Genomic DNA, 12,533 nt, shown 5'->3' on the forward strand with positions numbered 1-12,533 from the left:
TTGTTGCACAACCTTTTGAGGCAATCACTGCAATCAAACAATTCCTGTAACTGTCAATGAGACTTCTGCACCTCTCGACAGGTATTTTGGCCCACTCCTCAAGAGTAAATTGCTCCAGTTGTCTCATGTGTGAAGGTTACCTTTTCTAGACGGCATGATTCAGCTCTTTCCAAAGATGCTCAATAGGATTTAGATCAGGGCTCATAGAAAGCCACTTCACAATAGTCCAATGTTTTCCTCTTAGCTATTCTTGGGTGTTTTTAGCTGTATGTTTTGGGTCATTATCCTGTTGCAAAACCCATGACCTGCGACAGAGACCAAGCTTTCTGACACTGGGCAGCACCTTTCTCTCTAGAATCCCTTGATAGTCTTGAGATTTCATTGTACCCTGCACAGATTCTAGACACTCTGTTCCAGATGCAGCAAAGCAGCCCCAGATCATAACAGAGCCTCCTCCATGTTTCACAGTAGGGACAGTGCTCTTTTCTTGATATGCTTCAGTTTTCCGTCTGTGAACATAGAGCTGATGTGCCTTGCCGAAAAGTTACATTTTTGTCTTATCTGTCCATAGCACATTCTCCCAGAATCTTTGTCTCTTCTCAAGATGTAGTTTGGCAAATTCCAGTCTGTCTTTTTTATGATTTTTTTTCAACAATGGGGTCCTCCTTTGTCATCTCCCATGAAGTTCATTTTGACTCATACAACGACGGATGCTGCGATCTGACACTGAAGTTCCTTGAACTTGAAGTTTTCCTTTAATCAACTTTTAAGCAATGTCTGATTTTCATTTGTTAATTTTCATAGTTTATTATTACTTTTGTCAGATTAAAGTTATTTCTGTGACCAATGTGGTTTTTTCTGTCATTAAACGAGGGGTACCAACGATTTTGACCACGTTTGTATATGATTCAGACAGAACCCCTGCCGGAAGATTCCCTATAGTGAGGCAGATGGAGGCACTGTGGACACCATAGGACCTGTGATCTGGTGGTGTCCATCTTTTTAGTGCCTTCGGCCACAGTTTTGTGCACTTCTGAAAAGGACACCGCTGAACAGAGGCCAGACGGAGTCCAGAGTAATTCTGCTGCCTCATTATAGTGAATGTATTCCTCGGTTTCATCTGAATCACGTCACTCAGAGTTTTAGATGGAATCCCCAAAGTAAGGTGTCAGCTTAGAGCACCGGATAAATGTGATCCCAAACGTTATGTAAAATGTTCACAATAAAAGCTTTAACTCAATCCGCAAAAATAGCAAGCCCTCACTCATATCTGTCATCTGTTAATGGAAATATAGGGGGCTTCCACATTACTGGTAGCACAAAGGCTCTGGAAAGATGGCTCTTCGCTTCTCAAACGAAATTCAGCAAATTCTCCACTCTCAAATCCAAATTTCCTCCCTCTCTTCTGAGCCCCAGTATGCCTAAACAACATTTAGAGCCGAGATGTTTGGCATTTCTGTAGTGAGGAGAGCCCGCCTAATTTACAGGTGCGTGTCCAGAAGCATGAGCTGGGCATAATGTACTGGTGACTGCAACATACTGGTCACTACAGCGTACTGGTCACTTCAACAGCAGTTTGCAACTTTCACTCAGCAACATCCACTGCTGCCTGTTTCTGGAAAACACCCATGGAGTAAAAAATGTCATTACACATGTAGATAAATTCCCAAAGGGTTGTATTTCCACAATGAGGTCCCTTGAGGGGGGATTCTGCTTTTCTAGCACTTAGGGGCTCTTTATATGGAATCTGCAAACTAGTCTAGGAAAATCAATGCTACAGGAGGCAAATAGTGTTCCGTCTCTCCATACGGCAAAGTAGTAATGTACAGCCACATGTTGGGTATTTTTACATTCAGCAGAAATTCTGGGACAAATTCTGGTGCTATTTTTACGCATTTCCCAGTGTAAAACTAAAACTTGGGGCGAACACACAATCTTGGTGGTAAAAATGTAAATTATTTTTTCTTCACTTCCCTATGATATAAAAGTGTGTGACACACCTGTGGTGTCAATATAATCACTGCACCCCTAGATGAATTCTAGGCATCACCAAACCAGGGATTCAAGCTTCAGGAGGCTAATTTGCATATTCCAGGTGCCTTCTGGGAGAAGCGAAGTCTCCCTAAGCTAGAAGATCGTTGGGTACAGCCGGGACCAGCTGCTTCGAAAGCATCACCAAACCAGGGATTCAAGCTTCAGGAGGCTAATTTGCATATTCCAGGTGCCTTCTGGGAGAAGCGAAGTCTCCCTAAGCTAGAAGATCGTTGGGTACAGCCGGGACCAGCTGCTTCGAAAGCATCACCAAACCAGGGATTCAAGCTTCAGGAGGCTAATTTGCATATTCCAGGTGCCTTCTGGGAGAAGCGAAGTCTCCCTAAGCTAGAAGATCGTTGGGTACAGCCGGGACCAGCTGCTTCGAAAGCATCACCAAACCAGGGATTCAAGCTTCAGGAGGCTAATTTGCATATTCCAGGTGCCTTCTGGGAGAAGCGAAGTCTCCCTAAGCTAGAAGATCGTTGGGTACAGCCGGGACCAGCTGCTTCGAAAGCATCACCAAACCAGGGATTCAAGCTTCAGGAGGCTAATTTGCATATTCCAGGTGCCTTCTGGGAGAAGCGAAGTCTCCCTAAGCTAGAAGATCGTTGGGTACAGCCGGGACCAGCTGCTTCGAAAGCATCACCAAACCAGGGATTCAAGCTTCAGGAGGCTAATTTGCATATTCCAGGTGCCTTCTGGGAGAAGCGAAGTCTCCCTAAGCTAGAAGATCGTTGGGTACAGCCGGGACCAGCTGCTTCGAAAGCATCACCAAACCAGGGATTCAAGCTTCAGGAGGCTAATTTGCATATTCCAGGTGCCTTCTGGGAGAAGCGAAGTCTCCCTAAGCTAGAAGATCGTTGGGTACAGCCGGGACCAGCTGCTTCGAAAGCATCACCAAACCAGGGATTCAAGCTTCAGGAGGCTAATTTGCATATTCCAGGTGCCTTCTGGGAGAAGCGAAGTCTCCCTAAGCTAGAAGATCGTTGGGTACAGCCGGGACCAGCTGCTTCGAAAGCATCACCAAACCAGGGATTCAAGCTTCAGGAGGCTAATTTGCATATTCCAGGTGCCTTCTGGGAGAAGCGAAGTCTCCCTAAGCTAGAAGATCGTTGGGTACAGCCGGGACCAGCTGCTTCGAAAGCATCACCAAACCAGGGATTCAAGCTTCAGGAGGCTAATTTGCATATTCCAGGTGCCTTCTGGGAGAAGCGAAGTCTCCCTAAGCTAGAAGATCGTTGGGTACAGCCGGGACCAGCTGCTTCGAAAGCATCACCAAACCAGGGATTCAAGCTTCAGGAGGCTAATTTGCATATTCCAGGTGCCTTCTGGGAGAAGCGAAGTCTCCCTAAGCTAGAAGATCGTTGGGTACAGCCGGGACCAGCTGCTTCGAAAGCATCACCAAAAATTTTTGCCTGTAGGACATTATTGCAAGAGAGCTTGGCTGAGTAGATTACACAAGAAGGAAAACACACAGCAAGTCAGCAGGATCTAGGAGCAACATGGCAGATGTGACAACCTACATGGTGAGCTGCAGCATGTGCTACATGTTCACAGATCGACCAGAAGAAGAATCCAATTTCACCTGTCAGAAGTGTAGACTAGTGGCCCTTTTAGAAGAAAAGGTGCGGGGTCTGGAAGAAAGAATAGCAACTTTGAAACTCATCAAAGAGAATGAAGACTTTCTAGACAGAACAGAAGCATCTCTACTGGTCACAGAAGGTGCAAAAAGTGTCAGAGAACCTCCAAAAGCAGATGAGTGGAAGCATGTGACCAAAAGAAGCAAGAAGACCATGGAGAAATCACCAACCACACAACTGAAGAACCGATATCAAATCTTTGTAGAGGATGAAGATGGCACACCTAAGAATGAAGCAATACCAGCAAGCAAAAAAGAAAAGGGCACACAGCAACAAGTGACAGCAAAAAGTACAGCCAAGAAGCAACGAAGAGTGGTGGTGGTGGGAGACTCACTACTGAGAGGCACCGAAGCAGCCATCTGCAGACCGGACATAACTGCAAGAGAAGTATGCTGCCTTCCAGGTGCGATGATCAAGGATGTGACCGATAGGATACCAAAGCTCTTCAGCTCCAAGGACGTCCACCCATTTCTTCTGATACATGTTGGCACCAATGACACGGCAAGGAAGGACCTACCGACAATCTGCAAGGACTTTGAAGAGTTGGGGAAGAAAGTAAAGGAACTGGATGCACAGGTAGTTTTTTCTTCTATCCTTCCAGTAGACGGGCATGGCACCAGGAGATGGAACAGGATCCTTGATGCAAACAACTGGCTAAGACGATGGTTAACAAAAAAACGATGATCAAAAGGCCAAAATATGAAAAAATACCAAACTTTATTAAATAACAACCATATAAAAGCATATGATCATAGTGTAAAATACAGGGAGAGCACACCCACCCATAAGATACCATCATACATAATACGCACACCCACAGGATATATATGACAACACACGATCGTATATTGGGACAATACAGGCACACAGACTAACCAAATGTAACTAGTATATATATCTCTATAATGACACCTGGCCCGATCATTGCCCATAGGGGAACCTCGCTCAATCATATGTAATGTACATCTGTACAACAAACCTTTCCCCATACCCCCATAGTCTGTGGCACACACGGCTCCAAAGCCCTATAGTACCCAACCAATATTTACATAATCACCTGCTCCAGACGATGGGGGAGTGTTATCAATCCTGCGGAAGCGCGTCCGCCCCGACGCGCGTTTCGGTCACCTTTATCAAGGGGCCGCACATGCACACACCTCCCTAGTCCTCCTATTATATAGTCACCGGCCGCCGCGTGGATACCGCGCGGCCGGATGTGACGTGCACACCCCCCCGGGGATGTGACGCGTACTGTTGCCCAGTCAACGGGCGGCGCCAGCCAGCGTCGGCGTCACATGAGAGGCGGGGCCGGGGCGGGCCCAGCACTCATGTAGAGACGCCGAGAGCAGGCAAGCGCAGCGGTGAATGGGCACAGCACGCGTCAAGGGGAGGACTTGAGATACACCACTACCGCCCCGATACAACAAGTACCCATATAAATTACCTCCCATAACAACCAGTACAAGCCTGTGGTGGAACTAAGAGATATTTTCTCAAGACGTACGCAATATACAGGACCAGAGACAGACAACTGGAACAATACATTAAATAATAATCATCGCATTTCCAATCCTCCAATATGAACATCGCCGCACCCAGACTATTTAGTATGGCTTGAGTATTGCGTTCATAGTGCTGGCAACGTTCTTGCTCCAGTATACGTGTCCAATCCAATCCTTTATTGTTCCCCACTCTCGCATAAATCACCACAGTGTGCATGAGCGATCAAAACTGAAATATTAAAAGAAAATAATCAACCAAACATCTAAAAACAACATATAATTAAAAGAAATTATGTAACAATGGTACCAAATGAACATCGGCGGTACGGTACCGTGGTTATAAGAAGGGGGCATAGCTAATATTTTCGTTGAGTCCAGATGGATGGACCGTATCCAGGGTCCATATCCATCTGGACTCTCGCTGTGCCAACCTCCTAGTCATGTTACCACCACGGATGTTCATATCCAGCATATCGATCCCCCTACATCTCAAAAGGTCCCCATTACAATCATGGTACCGTCTGAAATGACGTGGGATCGTTTTAAGTGCCGTGATGTCCTCGGCATTAGCCGCCGCCGTGATCCCTAGGATGTGCTCACGGATCCTTATCTTCAATGGTCTAGTGGTCATACCCACATAAATTTTCTGGCAGGGGCATACTGCATAGTAGACCACATATCTGCTATTACACGTGATCCTTTTTTTGATTGAAAACCTGCGTGACCCTGCCTGATTCTCAAAGTGGTCTATTCGATCAATATTAGTGCATGCCACACACCGGCCGCATGGGAAACATCCATTCGGTACCTTAGCCTGATCCAAGAATGTGCTCCCAGGCGGTCCGGTGTAGTGGCTACGAACCAGATGATCCCTCAAATTTCTTGATCTTCTGGCTGCTATCGCTGCCTTTTCGGGTATAAACCTAGAAATCACTGGGTCCGCTTTAAGAATATGCCACGATTTGTTCAATATTTCTCTCATACGACCAAATTGGGAGTGGTAGTCTGTTACAAATCTAACTCGATCCTGGCTATCCCTACTAGTCTGTTTAGGGCCATATAATAATACATCCCTAGATGAATATTTAGCCCTATTGTAAGCCTTCTTAATCATTCGGTTGCTAAACCCACGTTCTTGTAGTCTCCGCTTAAGATCTTCAGCCTGTGTATAAAATTCTTCATTATTTGAACACAGTCTGCGTAAACGGAGGAACTGTCCAGTGGGAACTGACTGGATCATGTGACCCGGGTGGGAGGAGGACGCGTGCAACAACATGTTTGTAGAGGTGGGCTTACGATATATGCTTGTTTGCACCTCCCCCTTCTCATCCTTTGAGAGTAGGACATCCAGAAATTCAATAGTTTTAGAATCGTACTTATAGGTAATAAATATATTCAACTGGTTGTCATTTAATGATGACATAAACCTTTCCAGATCGTCACTCGACCCCTGCCAGATCAGCAAAATGTCGTCGATGTACCGCGTCCACGAAAGGACACGGCACATCGGCGACGACTGATCCGGCAGGGAGAGGTCCCTCTCCCACAGCCCCAGGAACAGGTTGGCATAAGCCGGGGCAAAGGACGCCCCCATCGCTGTTCCCTGGAGCTGTAGGAAGAAGGACCCCTTAAACACAAAAAAATTATGTGTCAACGTAAATCTTAACAATTCAACCACCAATTTCTGGATGTCCATCGGAAGATTGGACATACTAAGGAAAACTTCTGTGGCATATATCCCGTCCGCATGCTTAATGCTCGTATACAAGGATTCCACATCCCCAGTCACAAACACCATATCATCATCGAGCTGTAGGCCGTCTACTCTCCTCAACAGTTCACCCGTATCTTTCAAAAATGATGGCAACCCCTCCACAATCGGTTGCAGCTTAGAATCTATCCAACGGTTTACGTGTTCAAGATAATTGCCCCTTCCAGAAATAATTGGGCGTCCAGGGGGAGTCTGCGCGTCCTTATGGATTTTCGGTAGTAAATAAAGCGTAGGGATAGTTGGTTCAGGCACCACCAGTGCCATAGCCAATTCCTTGGTTATGGTGCCCTGCTCCCTCGCTTGGTTGATAATCAGATGTAATTGTGTGGTAAAGGAGGACAATGGGTTGAATGTTAGTTTTTTGTAACATGTGGTATTATTTAGTTGGCGAAAGGCCTCCTTTTCATAGAGTACCTTTGGCCAAATTACCACATTGCCCCCCTTATCAGCTGGTTTATATACCACATCCTCTACCTCCTGAAGGACGCGCAGACGCCCCCTCTCTTCCCCGGTCAGGTTATCCTTATACACACACCGTGGAATACTCATAAATTCCTTAGAAACAATTTGAACGAACAGATCTACATTTGAACAAGTTGATAGAGGAGGGAATTTTTTAGATTTTATACGTATCGATGTTGGTACTTTACCTCCTTCCGGAGTATTGTGCTCAATGGCTAATTCCTCCAATATACGCAAAGCTACTTGTTCTTCCTCTGTTGGAAAAAGTTGGGAGAGGTTGCCATCAAAGAAATGTTTTTTAAAAATCAAAGAACGGGCAAACAAATGCAAATCTTTCACAGCAGCGAATGCATCAAAACTAGCTGCTGGGGAGAACGACAGGCCCTTTTCTAAGATATTCAAATCAACGTCTGAGAAAATATGTTTACTCAAATTAATTACCTTATTTTTGTATCTGGTAGCCACCGGGGACCGATCATAACGTTTATATGGATGGAACGTATGATCCCTCTGATTGTGTCTCATAGATCCTGATTTGGTGGTTACAGATGACCCAGATACTTCTTTTACACTATGATCATATGCTTTTATATGGTTGTTATTTAATAAAGTTTGGTATTTTTTCATATTTTGGCCTTTTGATCATCGTTTTTTTGTTATCTATGTAGTATTTGATGATAGGCTCTATTGTCCTATTATTTCTAGCATGGTATATGATTTGGTATTTAATGATTGACTCTATATTTTTATATTACCATGTTTATGTGTCATATTCACTTCTATATATATCTTACTGTGTTCTGCACAGGTTATACATATGACATGGATTTTCAAGCCAAGGAAAAGAATTGGCTTTCGCATATTGACCAGGTGTTCGGGGGTAACGGATCAAACTGTCAGGTTGACAATGATATGAAATGGGAGGAACAAACTATGATACTACAACGAATGGTGGTCAAACGAACTAAGTTATGGTGGAATCGCACTTTTCTCGACAAATACCTGACTAAAAAAATGATCCCTAGAGGCCTTCGTGTGAGGGTAATCCCTACATTTCCGGTGGAGGACGAGGGTTTTGTTTCCCGGTGGGAGGAGGCGTGCAACGGATGTTCACAGATTTTTATGCAGCTTTTGAGTGAGCATAATCAGAACATAATTACTCAATTGGATACCAATATTGGGAGAATGGAAGATGAATTAAAATCTCTAGGTACAACGGAGAAAGTAAATATGTTTCATAGTCAGTTGGATAAAACTTTGGAAACAGTGGTCAAAAATATTCAGACAACCCAAATTAAAAAACTAAATAGAGACCGGAAGGATTATGAGAATCAGACGGTCTACCTATGGCGGAAACCACATGTACAGGGTCACCGTGTGGCCCGTACCCCATCACAGACATCAATATCATCAGCGAGCGATGTATCTGAAGTATCTGGGTCATCTGTAACCACCAAATCAGGATCTATGAGACACAATCAGAGGGATCATACGTTCCATCCATATAAACGTTATGATCGGTCCCCGGTGGCTACCAGATACAAAAATAAGGTAATTAATTTGAGTAAACATATTTTCTCAGACGTTGATTTGAATATCTTAGAAAAGGGCCTGTCGTTCTCCCCAGCAGCTAGTTTTGATGCATTCGCTGCTGTGAAAGATTTGCATTTGTTTGCCCGTTCTTTGATTTTTAAAAAACATTTCTTTGATGGCAACCTCTCCCAACTTTTTCCAACAGAGGAAGAACAAGTAGCTTTGCGTATATTGGAGGAATTAGCCATTGAGCACAATACTCCGGAAGGAGGTAAAGTACCAACATCGATACGTATAAAATCTAAAAAATTCCCTCCTCTATCAACTTGTTCAAATGTAGATCTGTTCGTTCAAATTGTTTCTAAGGAATTTATGAGTATTCCACGGTGTGTGTATAAGGATAACCTGACCGGGGAAGAGAGGGGGCGTCTGCGCGTCCTTCAGGAGGTAGAGGATGTGGTATATAAACCAGCTGATAAGGGGGGCAATGTGGTAATTTGGCCAAAGGTACTCTATGAAAAGGAGGCCTTTCGCCAACTAAATAATACCACATGTTACAAAAAACTAACATTCAACCCATTGTCCTCCTTTACCACACAATTACATCTGATTATCAACCAAGCGAGGGAGCAGGGCACCATAACCAAGGAATTGGCTATGGCACTGGTGGTGCCTGAACCAACTATCCCTACGCTTTATTTACTACCGAAAATCCATAAGGACGCGCAGACTCCCCCTGGACGCCCAATTATTTCTGGAAGGGGCAATTATCTTGAACACGTAAACCGTTGGATAGATTCTAAGCTGCAACCGATTGTGGAGGGGTTGCCATCATTTTTGAAAGATACGGGTGAACTGTTGAGGAGAGTAGACGGCCTACAGCTCGATGATGATATGGTGTTTGTGACTGGGGATGTGGAATCCTTGTATACGAGCATTAAGCATGCGGACGGGATATATGCCACAGAAGTTTTCCTTAGTATGTCCAATCTTCCGATGGACATCCAGAAATTGGTGGTTGAATTGTTAAGATTTACGTTGACACATAATTTTTTTGTGTTTAAGGGGTCCTTCTTCCTACAGCTCCAGGGAACAGCGATGGGGGCGTCCTTTGCCCCGGCTTATGCCAACCTGTTCCTGGGGCTGTGGGAGAGGGACCTCTCCCTGCCGGATCAGTCGTCGCCGATGTGCCGTGTCCTTTCGTGGACGCGGTACATCGACGACATTTTGCTGATCTGGCAGGGGTCGAGTGACGATCTGGAAAGGTTTATGTCATCATTAAATGACAACCAGTTGAATATATTTATTACCTATAAGTACGATTCTAAAACTATTGAATTTCTGGATGTCCTACTCTCAAAGGATGAGAAGGGGGAGGTGCAAACAAGCATATATCGTAAGCCCACCTCTACAAACATGTTGTTGCACGCGTCCTCCTCCCACCCGGGTCACATGATCCAGTCAGTTCCCACTGGACAGTTCCTCCGTTTACGCAGACTGTGTTCAAATAATGAAGAATTTTATACACAGGCTGAAGATCTTAAGCGGAGACTACAAGAACGTGGGTTTAGCAACCGAATGATTAAGAAGGCTTACAATAGGGCTAAATATTCATCTAGGGATGTATTATTATATGGCCCTAAACAGACTAGTAGGGATAGCCAGGATCGAGTTAGATTTGTAACAGACTACCACTCCCAATTTGGTCGTATGAGAGAAATATTGAACAAATCGTGGCATATTCTTAAAGCGGACCCAGTGATTTCTAGGTTTATACCCGAAAAGGCAGCGATAGCAGCCAGAAGATCAAGAAATTTGAGGGATCATCTGGTTCGTAGCCACTACACCGGACCGCCTGGGAGCACATTCTTGGATCAGGCTAAGGTACCGAATGGATGTTTCCCATGCGGCCGGTGTGTGGCATGCACTAATATTGATCGAATAGACCACTTTGAGAATCAGGCAGGGTCACGCAGGTTTTCAATCAAAAAAAGGATCACGTGTAATAGTAGATATGTGGTCTACTATGCAGTATGCCCCTGCCAGAAAATTTATGTGGGTATGACCACTAGACCATTGAAGATAAGGATCCGTGAGCACATCCTAGGGATCACGGCGGCGGCTAATGCCGAGGACATCACGGCACTTAAAACGATCCCACGTCATTTCAGACGGTACCATGATTGTAATGGGGACCTTTTGAGATGTAGGGGGATCGATATGCTGGATATGAACATCCGTGGTGGTAACATGACTAGGAGGTTGGCACAGCGAGAGTCCAGATGGATATGGACCCTGGATACGGTCCATCCATCTGGACTCAACGAAAATATTAGCTATGCCCCCTTCTTATAACCACGGTACCGTACCGCCGATGTTCATTTGGTACCATTGTTACATAATTTCTTTTAATTATATGTTGTTTTTAGATGTTTGGTTGATTATTTTCTTTTAATATTTCAGTTTTGATCGCTCATGCACACTGTGGTGATTTATGCGAGAGTGGGGAACAATAAAGGATTGGATTGGACACGTATACTGGAGCAAGAACGTTGCCAGCACTATGAACGCAATACTCAAGCCATACTAAATAGTCTGGGTGCGGCGATGTTCATATTGGAGGATTGGAAATGCGATGATTATTATTTAATGTATTGTTCCAGTTGTCTGTCTCTGGTCCTGTATATTGCGTACGTCTTGAGAAAATATCTCTTAGTTCCACCACAGGCTTGTACTGGTTGTTATGGGAGGTAATTTATATGGGTACTTGTTGTATCGGGGCGGTAGTGGTGTATCTCAAGTCCTCCCCTTGACGCGTGCTGTGCCCATTCACCGCTGCGCTTGCCTGCTCTCGGCGTCTCTACATGAGTGCTGGGCCCGCCCCGGCCCCGCCTCTCATGTGACGCCGACGCTGGCTGGCGCCGCCCGTTGACTGGGCAACAGTACGCGTCACATCCCCGGGGGGGTGTGCACGTCACATCCGGCCGCGCGGTATCCACGCGGCGGCCGGTGACTATATAATAGGAGGACTAGGGAGGTGTGTGCATGTGCGGCCCCTTGATAAAGGTGACCGAAACGCGCGTCGGGGCGGACGCGCTTCCGCAGGATTGATAACACTCCCCCATCGTCTGGAGCAGGTGATTATGTAAATATTGGTTGGGTACTATAGGGCTTTGGAGCCGTGTGTGCCACAGACTATGGGGGTATGGGGAAAGGTTTGTTGTACAGATGTACATTACATATGATTGAGCGAGGTTCCCCTATGGGCAATGATCGGGCCAGGTGTCATTATAGAGATATATATACTAGTTACATTTGGTTAGTCTGTGTGCCTGTATTGTCCCAATATACGATCGTGTGTTGTCATATATATCCTGTGGGTGTGCGTATTATGTATGATGGTATCTTATGGGTGGGTGTGCTCTCCCTGTATTTTACACTATGATCATATGCTTTTATATGGTTGTTATTTAATAAAGTTTGGTATTTTTTCATATTTTGGCCTTTTGATCATCGTTTTTTTGTTATCTATGTAGCATTTGATGATAGGCTCTATTGTCCTATTATTTCTAGCATGGTATATGATTTGGT

At 44.9% G+C, this 12,533-nt stretch overlaps 2 long non-coding RNA genes across 2 annotated transcripts; one reads left to right on the plus strand and one right to left on the minus strand.

The window, feature by feature from the left end:
* Positions 1-4,580: 4,580 nt before the first annotated feature.
* On the minus strand, positions 4,581-7,973 carry LOC138669568 (uncharacterized). Its single transcript, XR_011319196.1, has 3 exons — positions 7,851-7,973; positions 7,598-7,663; positions 4,581-5,405 (listed from the first exon to the last, which is right to left on the minus strand). It is a non-coding gene; the product is annotated as an uncharacterized lncRNA (long non-coding RNA).
* A 13-nt stretch (positions 7,974-7,986) lies between these two features.
* LOC138669569 (uncharacterized) lies at positions 7,987-12,225 on the plus strand. Its single transcript, XR_011319197.1, has 3 exons — positions 7,987-8,960; positions 9,148-9,213; positions 11,406-12,225. It is a non-coding gene; the product is annotated as an uncharacterized lncRNA (long non-coding RNA).
* The last annotated feature ends 308 nt before the right edge of the window (positions 12,226-12,533 follow it).

This window comes from Ranitomeya imitator, chromosome 3, assembly GCF_032444005.1.
Source record: "Ranitomeya imitator isolate aRanImi1 chromosome 3, aRanImi1.pri, whole genome shotgun sequence".
NCBI lineage: Eukaryota > Metazoa > Chordata > Amphibia > Anura > Dendrobatidae > Ranitomeya > Ranitomeya imitator.